The 23,903-nt window shown below is 34.5% G+C and overlaps 9 non-coding genes across 9 annotated transcripts; 8 read left to right on the forward strand and 1 right to left on the reverse strand.

Moving 5' to 3' along the window:
* Positions 1-124: 124 nt before the first annotated feature.
* On the forward strand, positions 125-198 carry TRNAT-AGU (transfer RNA threonine (anticodon AGU)). Its single transcript has one exon. It is a non-coding gene; the product is annotated as a tRNA-Thr (tRNA).
* Positions 199-3,796: 3,598 nt separating this feature from the next.
* Positions 3,797-3,870, forward strand: TRNAT-AGU (transfer RNA threonine (anticodon AGU)). Its single transcript has one exon. It is a non-coding gene; the product is annotated as a tRNA-Thr (tRNA).
* Positions 3,871-4,034: 164 nt separating this feature from the next.
* Positions 4,035-4,108, forward strand: TRNAT-AGU (transfer RNA threonine (anticodon AGU)). Its single transcript has one exon. It is a non-coding gene; the product is annotated as a tRNA-Thr (tRNA).
* Positions 4,109-4,551: 443 nt separating this feature from the next.
* TRNAT-AGU (transfer RNA threonine (anticodon AGU)) lies at positions 4,552-4,625 on the forward strand. The gene has a single exon. It is a non-coding gene; the product is annotated as a tRNA-Thr (tRNA).
* A 4,350-nt stretch (positions 4,626-8,975) lies between these two features.
* TRNAT-AGU (transfer RNA threonine (anticodon AGU)) lies at positions 8,976-9,049 on the forward strand. The gene has a single exon. It is a non-coding gene; the product is annotated as a tRNA-Thr (tRNA).
* An 893-nt stretch (positions 9,050-9,942) lies between these two features.
* Positions 9,943-10,016, forward strand: TRNAT-AGU (transfer RNA threonine (anticodon AGU)). Its single transcript has one exon. It is a non-coding gene; the product is annotated as a tRNA-Thr (tRNA).
* A 1,924-nt stretch (positions 10,017-11,940) lies between these two features.
* On the forward strand, positions 11,941-12,014 carry TRNAT-AGU (transfer RNA threonine (anticodon AGU)). Its single transcript has one exon. It is a non-coding gene; the product is annotated as a tRNA-Thr (tRNA).
* Positions 12,015-14,901: 2,887 nt separating this feature from the next.
* TRNAT-AGU (transfer RNA threonine (anticodon AGU)) lies at positions 14,902-14,975 on the forward strand. Its single transcript has one exon. It is a non-coding gene; the product is annotated as a tRNA-Thr (tRNA).
* A 1,436-nt stretch (positions 14,976-16,411) lies between these two features.
* TRNAT-AGU (transfer RNA threonine (anticodon AGU)) lies at positions 16,412-16,485 on the reverse strand. Its single transcript has one exon. It is a non-coding gene; the product is annotated as a tRNA-Thr (tRNA).
* Between the last annotated feature and the right edge of the window lie 7,418 nt (positions 16,486-23,903).

The following is a 23,903-nucleotide window of genomic DNA, read 5'->3' on the forward strand; positions in this document are numbered from 1 at the left end:
GAATCCTTATTCATGCCCTTGATAGGGTGTTGTTGTTGTCATTATTTCCGATACCCACCACCATTTTGGGGGATTGGAAATTTTCTAACCTTATCATCACGAGGGAATGGCCTCAAACGCATATGGCGCCGTGGCTTAGTTGGTTAAAGCGCCTGTCTAGTAAACAGGAGATCGTGAGTTCGAATCTCGCTGGGGCCTAAAGTGAATGAGTGTTCAGCTGTTTTGCTGCTTACTCGAACATTGATGCTCGAAATTCGAAGGACATTTTATAGAGCAGCGAGGAATATACGAGAATAATTTCGGGATATGTTTGGCATGGAAATATCGTAAGTATGATGATTACGAATTTCTTGTATGGCGACGTGTATTATACCAGACCCCCAAATCTTCACATACACGATAATACCCCGGTTCTAAAATGGGAAGAGTATTATTTTTATGGGTGAAATTTTTCAGATATCTGGCAATTCGAAGTGTCATAGTCTAAAATTTGAAAAATTGTTATTAAATACAAGGTTAGTAAAAATTAAGCACCACACGAATTTTCCAAATGTTAATAGTTTACGGCTACAGTTCGGAAATTGGGTGCCTTGAATACTCCAATTGCGCCAAATGTAAAGATTTTAGTGGATAATTTTGATAAAACTGGAAAATATCACAGATGTACGTAATGATGTCGCTCAAACTCCAATCACCTCAATTCGACAACGAGCTCAGCAAATTGGTGTCTCTAAATCCCCCTTGCAGCGAATTTCGATAAAAAATCATGGACAGGGCAAAGGGAGTGCGTTATTTAGGTGTTGGAGAGACATCATGAAAATGCTGATTTAACGAGACCCATTTCCACCACTAAATGGATTCGTCGATAGGCGGAATTTTCGCCTTTGGGGTGAGGAAATCCTAGAGTGATTCACGAGAAGCAAATGCATCCTCAACGTTTGTATGTTTTTGGGCTAGAGAAATCATTGGACCTTTTGTCTGGAAATAAGGCGGATCAAGCTCAAACCGTCATTGGGGTTCGGTATCGTGAAATGATAACCAATTTTTTCTTGCCTAGAATTTTTTTCTTGCCATGAAGGACAACATTGATGCATTTTTTGTAAGATACAGGCCGAAAAGTGGAAAAGATATTACTTGTATAAAAATCTGAAAAAATCTTGTTTCCATTAACGAATTACTTTTAACTTTAAATGCAAATATGTTAAAGTTTATTAGCTTTCTTCCACAGTTGGGCGTATGTGAATATTTCAATATAAAATTGATAATATCATGTATGGATTCATCAATCACTTTGCATTCAAGCACGTGGAGATACGTGGACAGCGTCCAGTAAAAAATTTATGGTCCCAGCAAAAATACTCATTACAAATCAGGGTATCAATCCGCATTTGTGCATTTTTTTAAATTTAGGAATACCAAATAAAATATTCAAAAAAATCTTGTTTCCATTAACGAAGACATTTTAACTTTAAATGCAAATATGCCAAATCTAAATACTCCAATAAAAATAAATGAAGGCTTGCTACTTTTCCTAGCATTGCATTCAAGCACGTGGAGATACGTGGCCAGCGTTGATTAAAAAATATATGGTCCCAGCAAAAATACTCATTACAAATCAGGGTATCAACCTGTCTTTGTGCATTTTTTTTAATTTAGGAATACCAAATAAAAATACTAAAAAAAATCTTGTTTCCATTAACGAAGACTTTTTAACTTCAAATGCAAATATGCCAAATCTAAATACTCCAATAAAAATAAATGAAGGCTTACTTCTTTTTCTAGATTTTATTAAAAATCATATACTATTATTAAACACAAATAAAATTCGTCAAAAAATCTTGTTTCCATTAACGAACACCTTTGAATTTAATTGTAGATATGTCAAGCCTTTTAAACTTTAATAATATCCAGAATAAATTACTCTTGCATTGTATTCAAATGGGTGGAGATACGCGGCCTAAAAAAACATAATGTAATGTAAACAGGTTAATGTTTTTTTTTATTATAAACAAAATTTTTATTCATTGCAATAGAATAGAGAATTTCAAGAAAATGTGAAGGGAGGGTAAAATTTACCACCACCTCAGAAGTTAAAGGTTAACGATGAACTTTTAACTTTAAATCCAAATATGTCCAACTTTTTTAGTTTTAATAATCCCCAGAAGATTACATTAATCTAAACAGGTTAATGCTGTAATTATTATAATTATGGATTTTTTTTCATTTAAGAATACCAATTAAAAATCGAAAAAATCTTGTTTTCTATTTTTTTGTGAAGGCTCTAAAATATCAAATCTAATGAAACTATATATATCTGAATAGATTTGGTCCAAACTTGGAAGAATTTATTCTAGTCGGGATTTGAAACATAGCACGGTCTGCATATTATGTCTTTCAAATTAGAAAGAAATAAAAGTGGCATCAATTTCCACAAATTTTGGCAAAGGTATTTCAAATGTATACCAGATACAAAGACCTAAAATGGTAAAGACTGGACAAAATGCATTATGGAATAATAATTAATGTGAAGTATATATAGGGGTGCTGCTCACAAAAGTGACATGTTAGCATAAAAATCATATTTACAGAGCAATTTTACGAATAACATTTTCTGTAAACCAAAAATTTGGGCTCAAAATTGCATTCCATTGACGTTTTCATTTAATTGAAATTGCATTTTCTGTTAAAATTACTTAACATTGATGATTATGTTGTTATGATATCGTAACAACAGAGGCAAATACCCCTGGTGACAATATTTTGACTCTGACTTGTCCTTGTATCAATATTATCTAATGCATCTTACGGCTTTGGGGGGCTTAAATGTCAAATCAAATGAAAAATATAAATGAGAACCATAGATATATCTAGAGCGATTTTCGAATAATCTGAATATTTCAATATAAATTTGATAATATTCTAAGTCGATATATTGATGTCCTGCATTTAAAAACTACTTAATTTTTAATGAATCCGCAGGCTTGCTTTATTCCCTAAATTTAATTATTTTACTTTTATTTACGAGTAACAAATAAAAATCGTCAAAAAAATCTTGTTTCCATTAACGAAGAACCTTTAACTTTAAATGCAAATACGTCAAACTTTTTCACAACTTTCCTCCAGAGTTAGACGAATCTAAATATTTCATTATAAAATCGATAATATCATGTATCGATTCACCCATGTCCTTCAAACGCGTAGAGATACGTGGCCAGCGTTCAATACAAAATTTAGGATGCCACCAACAATAAAATAATGTAATCTAAACGGGTTGATGTGGTAATTACTATAATCGTGTAGTTTTTTTTAATTTAAGAATACCAAATAAAAATCCTCAACAAAAATCTTGTTTCCATTAACGATTAACTTTTAACTTTAAATGTAAATATGTCAAACTTTCTTTTCACTATCCTTCGCGGTTAGCGGATATGAGTATTTCAATATTAATTTGTTTATATTCTATAATAATAATTTCGAAAAAAATTTAATAATTTCGAAAAAATTTTAAAACTTATGACTGCGTGAATTTACTTTCTTTATTCTACCCTGATACTAGTATTTAAAATGGGGTTATCTTGATTTAATTGTACCATGAACCATTCAATGTATCAAAGGGGTTTATTCTTGAAATTTGTTTTTCCCATATTCACTTCTATGGCCATATTTGAAATGATTTTCAATAAAAGTGAGTTCCATTCTCCCATTGAAATTACTTTGTGTGATTCCCCCCATAACATGCCCTAACACTCCTCACATCTCAGCAATTTCAAATTTATGTCATCGCATCCCAATGTGGGGCGCCGTGGCTTAGTTGGTTAAAGCGCCTGTCTAGTAAACAGGAGATCGTGAGTTCGAATCTCGCCGGGGCCTTGAACCAGAACTGCTTGATATTTTTTTGCCAACCAAAAATAAATGAGAATTTCAATATTATTTTTAAAACTAACTAACTAGGTAACAAATGTTTAAAAGGGGCTAAAAAATTAATTCCGTGGCCTAATTTTTTGGAAATATTTAAAGTATCGGGACCGTAACATGGCGCCGTGGCTTAGTTGGTTAAAGCGCCTGTCTAGTAAACAGGAGATCGTGAGTTCGAATCTCGCCGGGGCCTAATAAGCATGATTGTAGTACAGTGGAAAAATACAATCTTTTTTAATATTTAAAGTCACTAAAAAGAGGATTTTCACATTTAAACAGAACCTTATGATTTTGAATATTTCTCTCATCACACCCAAACTGTCCATTTATGTCTTGAAAAAAAAGAAAAGGCTCAATAAATTTGAATTGAATTGTTGTATTTAGTGATGTATATTGGTACAGCTGTGACATATCGAAACATATCTGTTTATGAATAAACAACGTTTTTTTTTTCAAGGCATTTAAGAAAATTGTTCTTAAATAAACAGTTGATAGCTGTACATACACACAAGATTTTACATACAAAAATGTCCGCCACTACCGTTTTGAAACGTCCATGTATGCACCTCGTAAGTTCTTGGAATTCTCCATAATTCCGGATTCCGAGAATTTCTCAGAGTTACGGGAAAACATAACGGCGCCGTGGCTTAGTTGGTTAAAGCGCCTGTCTAGTAAACAGGAGATCGTGAGTTCGAATCTCGCCGGGGCCTATGAGATGTGTAGTGAAAAATCTCAAGAATAATTTTTTACAGTAGCTATTTACAAGCGAAACTCGTACACTTAGCAAACAATTTTTTCATGCAATACCAGAAGAAACCTATATTTTTTATTAGTGTTAAGGGTGCTAGAACTAGCCGTAGAACAAACGTTTACTGTTTTTATTTATTTAACAAAATAGTGACATTTATTCTAAAACTGACAAAAATTTTTATGTAAAAGCTAAACTCGTACAGCTTACATTTATACCGCAACCCTGATTCAAACTGCTTCCAACTTCACGTGATTGTTGGAAAATGTATTTGGGGAAGTCCCTAAAAGCTAATTTATCACAAATTTCCACGTGCTGTGTAATTTCTGACGTAAATATGAAAAAACATAAATAAGTAAAAAAGCAGCTAAGTTCGACCGGGTCGATTTTTGAATACCCTCCACCATTTGGAAAGATTTTGGCAATTTTCAGAAAAAATAAAATCCGTTAAAAAGTCTGTTAAAATGTTAAAAATAACGAATGTAGCCGTTATAATACTCGATAAATTCATGAAAATACCGAATATCGGGAGGTACCGGTATATGGGGGCTATACGAAGACGTGGGTCTGCACAGACAATTTTCTGCCACAGGCTGTAGTATTCATTACGAACTTCAAACACCAAATTTAAAATATTTCCGGTAAATAATGCCTCTAAAATCATCAAAATACCCAATATCGGGAGGAACCTTTATATGGGGGCTATATGAAGACTTAGACCTACAGGGCTCATTTTTTGTCGTAGGCTGTAGTATCCATTACGAACTTCAAATACCAAATTTGAAACAATTCCGGTGATTAATTTCGCTAAAATCAACAAAATACCGAATTTCGGGTGCTACCGTTATATGGGGGCTATACGAAGACGTGGACCTACATGGCCCATTTTTAATACCAAAAGTCCTGCAGACATAATACACATTTGAGTAAATTTTTATCTTCATTCGTTCGGAAGCTAGAGTGATTTCCACAGATGGATGGATATTGCAAAATCGGCATAGGGTTTTATGCTGATCAAGAATATATATACTTTGTGGGGTCTATGTATATTTTGAGGTGTTACAAACGGAATGACAAACTTAATATACTCTCCATACTATGGTGGAGGGTTTAAAAATGGGAAGACAATGAGGACAAACCACTGTTGAAGTGAGAAATTTAGTAATTAAACATTACAAAAACCATAAATCGCAAAATGAGATATCTGAGATTGTTAATAGAAGCCGATCTACACTTCAGTACATCATTAAACGGTTCAAAATAGATGGATGTGTAGAAAATAAGTCAAAAAACGGCAAATAATAAAATATTTACCTTGAGCGATGAGAAGTATATTATACGGCAGGATCCATTTTTGAGTGCACCGAAGCTCGCAAAAATTGCTGAAAAGGATTTGGGAAAAGTATGTTACCCTCACACAATAAGAAATATACTGCATAAATCGAATTAAAATGCAAGAAGAGCTAAACATAAACCTCTAAACAGCAAGCGAAATCAAGATGTAAGATTGCAATTGGCCAAGGAGCACATTTCAAAAGATTTTTAATTTTCGAAGAATGTGCTGTACACGGACGAGAGCAAATTCAACTTTTTTGGTTCAGATGACAGACCTTATGTATGCAGTAAGGCAAATGAAGTGCTCCTTGTCAAAAAAAAAAAAAAAAAAAAAAAAAAAAATATGATGCCTAAAGTGAAGCACGGTGGTGGGTCAGTAATGATGTGGGGATCATTTTCAGCCTCTGGACCTAGTGTCCATTTGCATTTGCATTTTATTGACGGTATTATGGATTAGACTATGTACCTTAACATTTTGAATGAAAGTTTACACCTCTGTAATGAAAAGCTCGGCTTGGGTGTAGATTATTATTTTTTATCAAGGCAATGATCCGAAACACAAAGCTTATAAAGTGCAGTCATGGCTGCTACATAATTTTTCCATGCGTCATGGATACACTAGCCCAGAGTCCAGACATAAACCCCATAGAGAATTTATGGAGCTCGATGGATGGATGGATCTCGATGGAAAAATTCGCCAGCATACCACATTTCACTCAAATACATATTATGTCTGCAGGACTTTAGGTATTGAAAATGGGCCAAGTAGGTCCACGATTTGATATAGCCTCCATATAACGCTATCTCCCGTTATTCGGTATTTTGATGATTTTAGCGATATTATTCACCGGAATTGTTTCAAATTTTGCATTTGATGTTCGTAATGAATACTGCAGCCTAAGACAGAAAATTGTCTGTGCATGTCCACGTCTTCGTATAGCCCCCCATAAAACGGTACCTCCCGCTATTCTGTATTTTGATGATTTTAGCGACATTATTCACAGGAATTGCTTCAAATTTGGCATTTTAAGTTCGTAATAGATACTACATCCTAAGACAGACAATTTTCTGTACAGGTCCACGTTTTACAACCCTCATGGTACCTCCTTATATTTTGTACTTTGATGATTTTAGCTACATTATAAACAGATTCTTCTTTTTCAAGTTTGCCATTGGAATTTGTAATAGCTTATGACAAAAGTTGCCTATGGAGGTCCACGTCGTCGTATAGACCCAGATATACGGCTAAATTTGGTATTTTTAAAATTTGAACAGAATTTTTAAAGGATCTTTATACCCTACACCACAAGGTGGCATTTGTTTGTAACAGGCAAAAGGAAACGGGATAGACCCATAGTTCCTTTTGATAATCTGCATAGAATCACATTCTGAGTCGATTTATGCATGTCCGTCCGTCCGTCTGACCATGTATTTTTGTAAACAAAGTACAGTTCGCATTTATTGCCCTATCCAGATGAAATTTTTGCACAAATCATTTGTTTGGCCTAAGGACGAACCCTATTGAAATTGGAGATAATCGGTAAAAATTTAGATATAGCTCCCATATATATCTTCGCCCGATTTGCCTTTTATTGTGCACCAAACGTGTAATACCACCCCGAATAGTATGGAATTTTGCACATACAACCAAATTAGGCCTGAAAATAAGTATGCCAAATTTGATCGAAATCGGTTCAGATAAAGCTATAGCTCCCATATATATTGTTCATCCGATTTGTTATTTTTGTTCTCCGCAGCCGTAATATGCACTCTGTAACAACAATATTTAGGGAAATATATCAAATACAGCTCAGAAATACATTTGCTAAATTTTATCGAGATCGGTTCAGATTTGGATATATCTCCCATATATAACTTCGTCCGATTTACATTTTATTGTGCACCAAACGTCTAATATTTGCCCAAATGGGATGGAATTTGACACATACGACCGAATTGAGTCTAGAAGCTAGTATGTCAAATTTGGTGAAGATCGGTTCAGATATAGCTATAGCTCCCATATATACTGTTCATCCGATTTGTTATATTTGTTACCCACAGCCGTGATATGCACTTCGTAACAACGATATTCAGGGAAATATATCAAACACAGCTCAGAAATACATTTGCTAATTTTTATCGAGATCGGTTCAGATTTGGATATATCTCCCATATATAACTTCGTCCGATTTACCTTAGATTGTGCACCAAACGTCTAATATTTGCCCAAATGGGATGGAATTTGGCACTTACGACCGAATTGAGTCTAGAAGTAAGTATGTCAAATTTGGTCGAAATCGGTTCAGATAAAGCTATAGCTCCCATATATACTGTTCATCCGATTTGTCATATTTGTTACCCACAGCCGTAATATGCACTTCGTAACAACGATATTCAGGGAAATATGTCAAATACAGCTCAGAAATATCTTTGCCAAATTTTATCGAGATCGGTTCCGATTTGGATATATCTCCCATATATATTTTTATCCGATTTCAAATTAATTGTGCACCAAATGGGCAATATAAGTCCGAATATAAATGATACAAATGCTTCGGCATATTTAGTCCTTTGAACTTTAAATTATAATAATCAATGCGTGTATGATTGAATTCTCCCATAAAAACTTTTAACTGTTATGCGGAGCTCTACTAAATTAGCAAAGTGGTGTATGGTATCATAAAGTCGGCCCCGCCCGACTTTAAGACTTTCTTTACTGGTTTTTTATAAAAAAATGCAGGTTTGGATTATTACCCTATCACCCCATTCTATAAATTATTAATATTAGTGTCATTAATTATTGTTATTATTATAATTATTACAGATAAGATCTTCCAAAATTTGTCAAATTTTAACTCCATTTGGATGGAGGCCACATACAACAGTACTCTGTTGCACTAAGGGGTCTACATTTTATATGCATGTTAAAAGTTCGGTACTCCCATACACATTCAGTTCTTTAAACCCGGAAAGTGTGGGCGCCGTGGCTTAGTTGGTTAAAGCGCCTGTCTAGTAAACAGGAGATCGTGAGTTCGAATCTCGCCGGGGCCTAAGTTGATTTGAATGGTTGTTGTTGTGTCAATCAATCAACTCGAAAATTTTTGGAAATCATTATATCTAAGAATATTTCCTGAAATTTCCCGAAATTTCATAATCAAACATTGTGTGTGTTTATGCAAAATTCTATTACAAAAAAAAAAATCAATTTAGAAGAATAATTCCAAAGACAGAAATATTCTCCATCAAAATTCACTATAAGTCACCAATTAAAAAATATCTGTATTTCTATTAAAAAATACTAAGAAAATATTAGCATCAATATCCCAAAAAAAAAAAAAAAAAAACAGAAAATATTCACTAATTTTTTGATCAATTTTCTCTCGGCCCGTTTCTTCTGAACAGTTGCTCCAATGTTCATAAAAACACAAAAGTATTCCCTTTTTTCTTCCTCCATTTCTCCTGTAAAGTAACATAAAATTTCGTTTTAATTTTGCCCATACCAATATTTTTATCTGTATTAGATGAAGTATGAAATTGGAATACGTCGGTCTTCTTATACCTTACGCAAATTTTAACGTTTTCTAAAAATTTGCGCATATCTCATATAAAGGGAAGGAAGTAATTATAGTCCAAAATCAGGCACGTCCCAATATTTATATCATATTTATTTTGGTCCGCTGCGAAATGCACAATATTGGCCCTTTCCTTTGGAACTTACTTCATAGAGAGTAAACTAATTTAATAATCATAATAGAAGTCAAAATATATTTAAATAATCGAACGTTGGGTGAGGGTATACATCAAAACCGTGTGATGCTTTGCTACTTGTTTTTATTATAAATTGAACTATTTCCATGCATTTTCTATGCAAAGATGCCGGAAATAGATTTCCAGAAATTTTTTTATTTATTTTTTAAAAAATACACCTTTATTTTTGATAAAGAGGCGCCGTGGCTTAGTTGGTTAAAGCGCCTGTCTAGTAAACAGGAGATCGTGAGTTCGAATCTCGCCGGGGCCTTGATACAACAACTGACCTGAGGTCAACATTTATTTTGCGGATATGAACCAGGGTTCACTACTTGTTGTTTTTATCTGCAATATTGCCGAAGACACTGTACAACTAAAATCAAAAGATTCCGAGGAATCTCAATATGAAAATTTCAAAAAACTAAAAAAAACAAAAAAAAAAAATGTAAGGGGGTACTTGTCTTCCCTATTTTTATATTACTCTGCGATGTAAACTAAAAAAAACCCGGTATACGATTTAGTTCTACTTTCATAATCTGAGTAAAAAAGCTGTAAGTTCGGCCGGGTCGAGCTTCGAATACCCTCCACTATTTGGAACGAATTGGGCAATTTTCAAAAAAAAAAAAAAAAAAAAAAAAAAAAAATAATAATAATAATAATAATAATAATAATAATAACAACAACAATAATAATAATAATAATAATAATAACAACAATAATAATAATGATAATAATAATAATAATAATAATAATAATAATAATAATAATAATAATAATAATAATAATAATAATAATAATAATAATATAATAATAATAATAATAATAATAATAATAATAATAATAATAATAATAATAATAATAATAATAATAATAATATAATAATAATAATAATAATAATAATAGTAATAATAATAATAATAATAATAATAATAATAATAATAATAACAATAATAATAATAATAATAATAATAATAATAATAATAATAATAATAATAATAATAATAGTAATAATAATAATAATATAATAATAATAATAATAATAATAATAATAATAATAATAATAATAATAATAATAATAATAATAATAATAATAATAATAATAATAATAATAATAATAATAATAATAATAATAATAATAATAATAATAATAATAATAATAATAATAATAATAATAATAATAATAATAATAATAATAATAATAATAATAAAATAATAATAATAATAATAATAGTAATAATAATAATAATAATAATAATAATAATAATAATAATAATAATAATAATAATAATAATAATAATAATAATAATAATAATAATAATAATAATAATAACAATAATAATAATTAAATAAATAAAATCCGTTTAAATTCTGTTAAAATTTAAAACAACCGAATGTAGCCGTGATGTTAGGGTCTATACGACGACGTGGATCTGCATAGGCAACTTTTGTCATAAACAATTACAATATTCAAATCCGAAACTTGGAAAAAATCGGTGAAAAATGTAGCTAAAATCGTATCGTTATATGAGGGCTATATATATACACAGACAATTTTCTGCCTAAGGTTGTAGTATCCATTACGAACTTCAAATACCAAATTTAAAACAAATCCGGTAGATAATATCGCTAAAATCGTCAAAATACCGAAAATAGGGAGGTACAATTTCATGGGGGCTATACCAAAAAGTGGACCTACATGACCCATTTTAAATACCAAAAGTCTTGCATACATAATATACATTTGGGTACATTTTTATAAACCTATTTCATTTCGTTCGGAAGCTACAGTGAATTCCACAGATGGACAGGCGGACGGACATCGCTAAATCGACATAGGATTTTATGCTGATCAATATATACTTTGAGACGTCTAAAATGTATATTTCCAGGTGTTACAAACAGAATGACAAACTTAATATACCCTCCATACTATGATGGAAGGTATAAAAAGAAATGAATTCTCTTTGTTATTTCCGCCGATAATATCAAATTCTATTACCATCAATTCTAGGATTATGGGGTTTTATTAATAATCCATGAACAGAATATTCAAAACTTGTTCAAAAATATGTACATACAAATCTCTCAACCTCTGATACATTTCAATACTCTTGTATCATTTTCCATCACAATTTTTATAGCATTCAATTAATATCGTTATGAGTATTCAATACTGATTCCCGAAAATAATGCATGGCGCCGTGGCTTAGTTGGTTAAAGCGCCTGTCTAGTAAACAGGAGATCGTGAGTTCGAATCTCGCCGGGGCCTAAGTTGATCGCAATTCAACTGTAGAATTTTTGTTCAAAAGAAATCACGCAAAACTTTCGAATTTATCGATGAAAATTCTAGAAGATTCGACGATAGTTAGAGAGATATACCTGGACAACAAAAATAAAATGTCACGCTGTGATGGAGGATTTTCTCCAGCCTATGGCAATACACTTACAATAACAAAATTAATACAAAAATTGTGTATGTTTGTTGTTGTATTGAAGTTCAATAAATTTAGTTCATTCAACAGCACAACCGTCGGAACCCACACCCCATATGCTATTTAGGGATTCCGCTTGAAGTAGTCGTAATAATGTTGTCTCGTTCCACAATTCTTATGCGGCAACATATTACTATCATGAAATGCTAATATTAACTTTTTATACCCTCTACCATAATATGAAGGGTATACTAAGTTCGTCATTTCGTTTGTAACACCTCGAAATATACATTTTAGACCCCACAAAGTATATATATTTTTGATCAGCATAAAATTCTATGTCGATTTAGCGATGTCCGTGCATCTGTCCGTCTGTGAAAATCACTCTAGCTTCCGAACGAAGTGAAGTAGATTTATACAATTTTACTCAAATGTATATTATGTTTGCAGGACTTTTGGTATTGAAAATGAGCCATGTAGGTCCACGTTTAGCTATAGCCCCCATATAGCGGTACCACCAGATATTCGGTATTTTGGTGATATTAGCTTCATTATTCACCGGAATTGTTTCAAATTTGGCATTTAAAGTTCGTAATGGTTACTACAGTCTACGTCTACAGTCCACGTCTTCGTATAGCCCCCATATAACGGTTTCCGATATTCGGTATTTTGATGATTTTAGCGTCGTTATTCACCGGATTAGTTTCAAATTACGTATTTAGAGTTCGTAATGGGAACTACAGTCTTCGTCTAGACCCCATATATCAGTACCTCCCTATATTCGGTATTTTGACGATTTTTGGTACAATACTCACCGAAATTGTTTGAGATGTGGTATTTGAAGTTCGTAATGGATGCTGCAGCCAGTGACAGAAAATTGTCTATGCAGGTCCAGGTCCAGGTCTTCGTATAGCTCTAATATAACGGTACCTCCCTATATACGATATTTTGATGATTTTAGCTACATTATTCACCTTAATTTCAAGTTTCGAATTTGAATATGGTAATGGCCTATGACAAACAAGGCCTATGTAGGTTCACGTCGTAAAGACCCCAATATAACGGCTATATTCGGTATTTTTAAGATTTTAAGAGAATTTTATTTTTTGAAAACATCCAAATTCGTTCCAAATGGTGGAGGGTATTCAAAGTTCGGCCCGGCCGAACTGCTACTTGTTTCATTTCTTTATACTCTACACCACAAGGTGGTCAGGGTATTATGTCTCTGTGCATTTGTTTGTAACAGGCAAAAGGAAACGAGATAGACCCATAGTTCCTTTTGATGATCTGCATATAATCACATTCTGAGTCGATTTATGCATGTCCGTCCGTCCGTCTGTCCATGTATTTTTGTAAACAAAGTACAGGTCGCATTTATTATCCGATTAAGATGAAATTTTCCAAACAACATTTGTTTGGCCCAAGGACGAACCCCATAATCGGTAAAATAATCGGTAAAAATTTAGATATAGCTCCCATATATATCTTCGTCCGATTTGCCTTTTATTGTGCACCAAACGTGTAATATCAGCCCGAATAGTATGCACATACAACCAAATTAGGCCTGAAAATAAGTGTGCCAAGTTTGATCGAAATCGGTTCAGATATAGCTATAGCTCCCATATATATTGTTCATCCGATTTGTTATTTTTGTCCTCCGCAGCCGTAATAGGCACTCTGCAACAACAATATTTGGGGAAATATATCAAATGCAGCTCAGAATGAGCTTTGCTAAATTTTATCGAGATCGGTTCAGATTTGGATATAGCTCCCATATATAACTTCGTCCGATTTATCTTTGATTGTGCACCAAACGTCTAATATTTGCCCAAATGGGATGAAATTTGGCACATACGGCCGAATTTAGTCTAGAAGGTAGTATGCCAAATTTGGTGAAGATCGGTTCAGATATAGCTATAGCTCCCATATATACTGTTCATCCGATTTGTTACCCACAGCCGTAATATGCACTCCGTAACAACGATATTCAGGAAAATATATATAAAAACCGCTCAGAAATATCTTTGCCAAGTTTTATCGAGATCGGGTTAGATTTGGATATAGCTCCCATATATATCTTTATGTGATTTCAAATTAATTTTGCACCAGATGGGCAATACAATTCCGAATTTAAAAGATACAAATGCTTCGGCATATTTAGTTCTTTGAACTCCAAATTATAATTATAATCATAGGGTGCATTCTCCCATAAAAACTTTTAATTGTTATGTGGAGCTCTACTAAATTAGCAAAGTGGTGTAGGGTATCAAAAAGTCGGCCCCGCCCGACTTTAAGACTTTCTTTACTGGTTTTAGATATGTTACAAATTGAATGACAAATGTTCTGTTACAGAACATGTAAGAATCTACTAGTTGTGCATTTTTTTCAATATCATAAGGGAAAAGTATGTTATAGTAGTAAAAACCTTAACATTCTTGCCATTCTGGAATAGAACAAAAATACCTTCCACTTTAGGATTTAAATTCCCAACAATAATTCCCCAATTACATTACGTGATCCAACAAAAAACTACTGCTAATTATTGATAAAACACGCACAACACACATCTATTTTATTATGGCTCCCCTCCGATGCCACCGAATGACAAATGTGAAGTCAATATTATTTTCAAATAAATCATCAATTCATATCTGTAACACATAATTGTTATTTTAATGCCTATCTCTAATAATAGCAATTTCCTTTGGCTACGCAGCGCTGTAGGGCGCCGTGGCTTAGTTGGTTAAAGCGCCTGTCTAGTAAACAGGAGATCGTGAGTTCGAATCTCGCCGGGGCCTTCGTTAATGTAAACAAGATTTTTTTTGATGTTGATATTTATCGTTTGATTTGTGATTAATACAAGCACAAAAAAATATAGCATATTTTTAGGGGTTCCAAAAATACTTGCTCTATCTCGGTGCGAGAAATCTTCAATACATCCTATAGAAAGTTATGACTTTGTGAAAAAATAATGTTAATATAGTACACAATTTAAAAAAAAAAAATATTAATAATATAAAATTACCAATATTTGAGAAAGAAATAATATAATAACTATAATAATAATAAATACACCATAAATACACCATATAATAATATCTTCAAAACTATTTTAAACTAGTAAAGAAAGTCTTATAGTCGGGCGGGGCCGACTTTATGATACCCTACACCACATTGCTAATTTAGCAGCAATCTTGATCAATTTGGCAAAGGTATTTCTGAGCTGTATTTCATATATTTCCCTGAATATCGTTGTTACGGAGTGCATATTACGGCTGTGGGTAACGAATATGAAAAATCGGATGAACAATATATATGGGAGCTGTAGCTATATCTTAACCGATCTTCACCAAATTTGACGTACTAGCTTCTAGACTCAATTCGGTCGTATGTGCCAAATTTCATCCCATTTGGGCAAATATTAGATGTTTGGTGAACAATAAAGAGTAAATCGGACGAAGTTATATATGGGAGATATATCCAAATCCGAACCGATCTCGATAAAATTTACCACATGTATTTCTGAGCTGTATTTAATATATTTCCCAAAATATTGTTGTTACAGAGTGCATATTACGGCTGCGGAGGACTAAAATAACAAGTCGGATTAACAATATATATATTGAAGCTATAGCTATATCTGAACCGATTTCGATCAAATTTGGCATACTTATTTTCAGGCCTAATTTGGTTGCATATACGAAATTCCATACTATTCGGTCTGATATTACACGTTTGGTGCACAATAAAAGGCAAATCGGACGAGGATATATATGGGAGCTAAATTTAAATTTTTACCGAATATCTCCAATTTCAATAGGGTTCGTCCTTGGGCCAAACAAATGATTTGTGCAAAATTTCATCTGGATCGGGGAATAAATGCGAACTCTACTTTGTTCATAAAAATACATGGACAGACGGACATGCAGATCACAGAATCACAGAATGTGATTCTATGCAGATCGTCAAAAGGAACTATGGGTCACTCTTAAAAGTAGCAATTACAAGAAGCTTAAACCTTTGCAGAAGTTGTAAATATGTATTTAAATTCCAACTGAGTTTGAAAATTTTTCAATTTTTTTTTATTATTCAAAACTATACATACACATAAAAAACAAACTATACATACATATTGTCAATATTGACCAAAATGTTCGAATGTTTGACGTTTGATTGTAATTATTGTTTTACCATTAAAAAATTTGAATTTTGACCTAAGTCAGTTGTTGTATCAAGGCCCCGGCGAGATTCGAACTCACGATCTCCTGTTTACTAGACAGGCGCTTTAACCAACTAAGCCACGGCGCCCGTTATGCAAAAATGAGAGAGAAATTTTCGAGAAAAAAGTGTATGTTTCTCAAAACTATTTAAAAAGAAGTGAAAAAACTAGTTAAACAAGTTAAAAAGCAGTAAGTTCGGCCGGATCGAACTTTAAATACCCTCCACCATTTGGAACGAATTTGGAAATTTTCAAAAAATAAAATCCTTAAAATATTCTGTTTAAATTTTAAAAATACCAAATATGGCCCTATTATTGGGGACTATACGACGTGGACCTACATTTGTCATAAGCCATTACCATATTCAAATTCGAAAACTTGAAATAAACGGTGAATAATGTAGCTAAAACCATCAAATTATCGTATATAGGGAAGTACCGTCATATCGGAGCTGTGCGAAGACCTGGACCAGCATAGACAATTTTCTGTCATAGACTGTAGCATCCTTTACGAAGTTCAAATACGACATCTCAAACAATTTCGGTGGGTATTGTACCCAAACTCGTCAAAATACCGAATATAGGGAGTTACTGATATATGGGGCCTATACGAAGACCTGGACCTGGATAGACAATTTTCTGTCACAGACTGTAGATCCCATTATGAGTTTTAAATACGTAATTTGAAACAATTTCGGTGAAAAATACCGAATATTGGGAGGTATCGTTATATGGGGGCTATACGAAGACGTGGACCTGCATAGACAATTTTCTGTCATAGGCTGTAGTATCCATCACGAACTTCAAATACCAAATTTAAAACAAATCCGGTGAATAATGTCGCTAAAATCATCAAAATACCGAATATCGGAAGGTATCGTTATATGGGGGTTACACGAAGACGTGGACCTATATGGCCCATTCACGAACTTAACCTGCCTATTGGAAAAATAAACATGTGTGCAAAATTTTAGGCTTCTATCTCAATTCGATCGAAAGATAGCGTGATTACAACAGACAGACGGACAGACATACAGACGGACATCGCTAAACCGACTTAGAGTTTTGGGCTGATCAAGAATATATATACTTTGTTGGGTCTAACATGAATATTTCGAGGAGTTACAAACGGAATGACAAAGTTAATATACCCTCCATAGTATGGTGGAGGGTTCGAACTTTTTATACCCTCCACCATGCGGAGGAACTTCATAAATTTCAAAAAAAAAAAAAAAAAAAAATCGTTGAAAAATACCACTTAAATTAAAATTTTTATATGGGGGCTATGCAAAGACGTAGTGCTGGATTTTTGTCGTAGGGTGTAGCAACGATTCCGAACTTTAAATACGAAATTTGACGCGATTCGAATATCGAACAAAGGAAGGTACCGTTGTATGGGGGCTATACTAAGACGTGGACCTCCATAGACAGTTTTCCGTCATAGGTTGTAGTACCTATTACGAACTTCAAATAGGAAATTTGTATAATGACGCGAAAATCATGAAAATACCGAATAAAGGATCTATACTAAGGCGTGGATTTCAAATACGAAATTTTACGCAATTCTGGTGAATAATGTCGTGAAAATCTTGGAAATACCGAATATCTCGGGGTAGCGTTATATGGGTGCTACATTAAAACATAGACGTGTATAGGCAATTCTCTTCCAGGGGGTAAAGTACTCAGAGGGAACTCCTTGTTTGGATTTTAGGCTATTGCATTGAAAAATGTGGTTAAAATCATCAAAATACCTAATTTCGGGGGGCCACAATTGTATGGGGGCTATACGATATCGTAGACCTATATAGACAATTCTCTTTCAGGGGGTAAAGTATTCACAGAGAACTTCTTGTGTAGAATTTCATACATTTCCATTGAAGATAATAGCTAAAATCGTCAAAATGCCGAATATCGTGGGTACCGTTATATGGGGGATAAAGGATATTCTGAACCTACATAGACAATTCTTTTTAGGGGGGTTAATCAGTCAGAAAGAACTCCTTGTGTAGAATTTTCGGTAATTCCATTGAAAAATGTGGTTAAAATCATCAAAATACCGAATATCGGGATAAACGATATTTTAGACCGATATAGCCCAACTTCGAACTTGGCCTGCCTGCAGACAAAAGACAGATCGGTGCCAAATTTTAGCTTCCTATCTTTATTCGTTTTGACTCTAGCGTGATTGCAACAGACGGACGGCAGACAGACAGACAGGATCTTTTAATGGCTCCTCGAATATAAGTTTTATAGACCTTCGCCTAGAAGATCTGTTGATCTTTACATTAAAGTTTTGTAAATATTCTCGATCGAAACTGGAAGATATTCTTTTGGTGGAATTTCCTATCGAAAATCTACAGGTTTACTAATTAAAGATCTGTCGATCTTCTCAAAGGAGATCCGTCAATTTTCTCAAAAAAGATCCGTCGATTATTCCATTGCAGAATTTCGAATAGAAGATCTGTTGCTGTTTTCCTAGAAAATTTGTGGATTTTTTGTATGGAAGATTTGTAAATCTTCTCTTCGAACTTTGGAGCTTCTCAAAGATTTTTCATTGAACTTCTTCTGGAAAATCTGTGGATCATCTCAAAGAAGATCCGTCGATCTTCTCATTGAAGAACTAAAGATTTTCAAACAAAGATCTGTTGTTTATTCCCTCGAAAATAATCTTCTAATGAGAGATCTACAGGGAGAGAGGGAGAGAGGGAGAGAGAGAGGGAGAGAGAGATCTGTAGATCTTCTCAAAGAACACTGTAGATTTTATAGGCCTGGTGATCTTGCATCTCAAAGAAGATCCGGCGATCTTTTCATTGAAGAACTGTAGATTTTCAAACAAAGATCTGTTGCTCATTCCCTAGAAGATCTTTTCATGAGATATCTGTAGATCTTCTCGAGGAAAACTGTAGATCTTCTCAAAGAAAACTTTAGATCTTCTATTGCAAGATCTGGCATCTCAAAGAAGATCCGTCGATCTTTTCATTGAAGAACTGTAGATTTTCAAACAAAGATCTGTTGATCTGGTGATCTTGCATCTCAAAGAAGATCCGTCGATCTAGAATTCCCTAGAAGATCTTCTCATGAGATCTGTAGATCTTTTCGAAGAAAACTTGTAGATCTTCTCAAAGAAAACTGTAAATCTTCTATTAGAAGATCTGGCGATCTAATAAAAAATTCATCAATATCATTTTATCTTCCGGTAGAGAACCTGCATATGTTATCAAAGAAAATTTGTATCCTCTTTATATCTTCCAGCCAGATTTATTTCCTTTAATTTTTATTCTGGCTGCGCCACACCACTGTATTCTGTTCAACACCAGATTTTTTTTTGCTGTGTGTAGAGATGGTGGAGGAGAGATAAGAAACGATTATTACGGCGGCGACACAAATGGAGGTGTGGTTAGCCTGTGGATGGAAGCCACATGCAATCTTTCCAACTTCATATGTTGTTCAGGTTGGCATTTTTTTAGTTTTATCGTTTTTTTGCTGTTGTTGTTGTTCTAAGTATTTGGTTTTGTTGCTGTAAATTTATTCAAGCAAAATCTGGGCTCTGTGTAACACAGGCACAAAGTAGTCGGTCGGTTGGTCGATTGGGGAAACTGCCGTAAATTTAAGGAAATAAAAACGGGCGTTGCCCAAAAAACACCAAAGCGACGGAGGAAGGAGAATCTTGGGGAAATAATCGGAAAACAAGGCCGACTGTGTAACACAGTCAGACAGACGAGTTGTGTGAGTGCGCACGTCGTTGTTCCAAATTATACGGAGGAATTGCAAATGGACATTGGCTGGCTGGCTGGCTGACTGCCTGGCTGGAGAGAGAGCGCAGGAAAGAACCAACGGACATGTTACAGAAAATGGTTATTTAAAAAGATTTATGTTTTGTTGTTGTTGTTGTTTTCATGTAAATGGCAGAATAGCTAAACAGAACGGAACGGAAGTAGAAATGCAAACGACCACAAACAAATATGGCCGACATTTGGATTACAAAAAAAAAAAAAAAAAACCAAAAAATTAGGCAAAAAGGGCCTCTCAACCATAGGATGCCAACAAAATGTTAATCCATAATTTTCGGAATATTCCTCGGCTAGAAAACACTTGCTGTATAACCACCAGCAACAACAACACAGCATGTGTTATGGCTGGATTAGCCAACGAATGGCTATGGGAAATGAAGGCACACACAAAAAGGGGAACGACAATAAGTGTTTGTTAGCGATCGGCTTAAGAGGAGAGGGTAGGAATATCTCTGTTTTTTTTTTTTTGGCATAAAAGTCAGGTGGATTATAATTAATAAGCAATTGTTTTGCTCAACCGAAATTGCATCATGTGGCGGTCGAATGGTTGCCCTTAAGTCGTTAATTACGGCCAGGCAAAGAAAAGGCGATTTTTGGGCTAAAATCGGAATTATTCGCACCATAAAAAATTGGCTTAACTTTGTTGAGACAGGTTGTGAATTTTAAAGGGGATTATCAGAGACCACAAAAACAACAACAACAAAAAACAAAAAAAAAAGAAGGGTGAAGAATTGAAAATCGAGATTAAGTTCGTCATTCCGTTTGTAACTCATCTCATCATATTCTTGATCGGCGTAAAATTCTAAGACGATTTAGCCCTGTCCGACCGTCCGTCTGTTGTAATCGCAGTAGAGTCCAAACGAATAAAGATAGGAAGCTAAAATTTTGCACATATCAGCATTTTGTCTGCAGGCAGGTCAAGTTCGAAGATGGGCTATATCCATGTCCACAATATTGTATAGCCCCCATATTTCTTTATATTTGGCTGGAAAACCTCAAGCGGCTATCTTTAGAGCATTCCAGCATTTGAATGTGAATAAATCTTTTGTGTCTCGTAACATCGCTCGTTATCGTGACGCTGATACTGGTAGCGTAGCCCGACGTCAAGGAAGTGGGCGGAAGAAAACAGCAACATCTGTAGAAATGGTTCGAAACGTAAAGAAGAGACTTGATCGAAACCCGCGTAGCAGTGGCCGAAAAATGGCTCGTGACCTGAACATATCGCAATATTCCATTCGGCAAATATTGAAAAATTAGCTCGGGGTTAAGCCATTGAAATTTCAAAAAGTGCAAGAACTTACACCGCAACAGCAAGAAAATAGACTCAAAAAAGGTTAAAGAGTTGCTACGCTTGTCCGAAAGTGGTGAACTTCCGATTTTGGTTATCTCCGTCTCCGATGAGAAAACATTCGTTGTCCAGCAGTTGTAAACAAACAAAATGATCGCCCTTACTTGCCTAAGAGGTCAGCTGAAACTGTGACCTGCGGCTGGCAACCAGAAATCAAGCGCCGGCCATGGTGAAGGTGTGGGCCGCCATAACAGCCAATGGTCGCTTTCCGCTCGTATTAATCGACCGTGGCATCAGAATAAATGCCGAATATTATCGCGAAAATATTCTGGAGGGTGTATTAAAGCTTTGGGCACGCAAACATTTTGGCCGCAGACGTTGGACATTCCAACAGGACTCAGCGCGCGCCACTCAAGAATGGTTACATTTCCAGCCCACAATGGCCACCCAAATCTCCGGATACCAATCCGTTGGACAACTGAGTCTTGAGTATTTTGGAATGCAAGGTTGGCACTAAAAAATACCAAAATGTCGATCACCTAAAGCAAGCGCTTCGCCGGGAATGGGCCAAAATACCGCAGAGCAACATTCGGGCAGCGTGTGACGGTTTCATTGGCCGTTTGAAGGTCATAATTCGTGCCAAAGATGACCAATTCGAACAAATCTAAACTTATTCTAAAATTTGATGCTATTGCCACCCAAGAATGGTTTCAAAATGAGATTCCTCGCTTCATTTCCAGCCCACAATGGCCACCAAAATCTCCGGATACTAAACCGTTGGACTGTTGAAAAGCAAGGTTGGCACTAAAAAATACCAAAGTGTCGATCACCTCAAGCAAGTGCTTCGCCGGGTATGGGCCAAAATACCGCAGAGCAACATTCGGGCAGCGTGTGACGGTTTCATTGGCCGTTTGAAGGCCGTAATTCTTGCCAAAGGTGACCAATTCGAACAAATCTAAACTTATTCTAAAATTTGATGCTATTTCCGATATTTTTTGGTTTCATTCAATAAAATTTAAAAAAATGTAAAAATTATGGCGTTTGACTTTGTTGCAGTTTTTTTATATCACCCTGTATGGGTCTACTATATCGTATAGCTCACATAGAGTACCCTCCGATATACGATATTTTGATGATTTTGGCGACATTATCCACCGGAGATGTTTCAAATTTCATATATAGAGTTCGTATGACAAAAAATGGTCAGGAGCACGTTTTCGTACAGCCTCCATGTAACGGTACCTCCCGACATTCGGTACTTTGATAATTTTAGCGACATTATTCACCGGAACTGTTTCAAATTTCGTATTTAGAGTTCATAATGGGAACTGCAGCCAATGACAAAAAATTATCAGGCCCACGTCTTCGTACAGCCTCCACGTAACGGTACCTCCCTATATTCAGTATTTTGATGATTTTAGGGACATTATTCACCAGAGATGTTTCAAATTTAATATTTAGAGTTCGTAATGGGAACTACAGCCTATGACAGAAAATTGTCTAAGCTGGTCTAAGTCTTCGTATAGTCTCCATATATCAGTACCTCCCTATATTCGTTACTATATTCGTACTACAGCCTAAGATAGAAAATTGTCTGTGAAGGTCTACGTCTTCATATAGCCGCCATATAACGGTACCTCCCTAATTTCAGTACTTTGATAATTTTAGCGAAATTATTCGCCAGAGCTCTTTCAAATTTTATATATTTAGAGTTCGTAATGGAAACTACAGCCTATGACAGAAAATTGTCTAAGTCTTCGTATAGGCCCCATATATCAGTACCTCCCTATATTCGGTATTTTGACGATTTTAGGTACAATATTCACCGAATTTGTTTGAAATTTCGTATTTGAAGTTTCTTATGGAGACTGCAGCCTGAGGCCCAAAATTGTCTATGCAGGTCCAGTTCTTCGTATTGCCTCCATACAACGGTACCCCCCGATATTCGATATTTTGTCGATTTTAGGGACATTAGTCACCAGTGCTGTTTCAAATTTCGTATTTAGAATTCGTAATGGATACTACAGTCTATGCTGGAAAATTGTCTATGCAGGTCCCGATCTTCGTAAAGTTCCCATATATCAGTATCGCCCCATATTCGGTATTTTGATGATTTTAGCTACATTATTCCCCGATTTTTCATTTCAAGTCTTGCATTTGAATATTGTAATGGCTTATGACAAAAGATGCCTATGCAGGTCCACGTCTTCGTAAAGACCCCAATATAACGGCTGTATTCGGTATTTTTAAGATTTTAACAGAATTTTCACGGATTTTTGTTTGAAAATTTCCAAATTCGTTCCAAATGGTGGAGGGTATTAAAATTTCGGCCCGGCCTAAGTTTTTGCTTTTTTACTTGTGATCATTTTTGTCCTCCACAGTATTCCAATAATTCATCAAACATTCCCTTTTGTATAATTTAATCTTT

The sequence above is a fragment of the Musca domestica genome, unplaced genomic scaffold (genome assembly GCF_030504385.1).
Source record: "Musca domestica strain aabys unplaced genomic scaffold, Musca_domestica.polishedcontigs.V.1.1 24, whole genome shotgun sequence".
In the NCBI taxonomy this organism is placed as follows: domain Eukaryota; kingdom Metazoa; phylum Arthropoda; class Insecta; order Diptera; family Muscidae; genus Musca; species Musca domestica.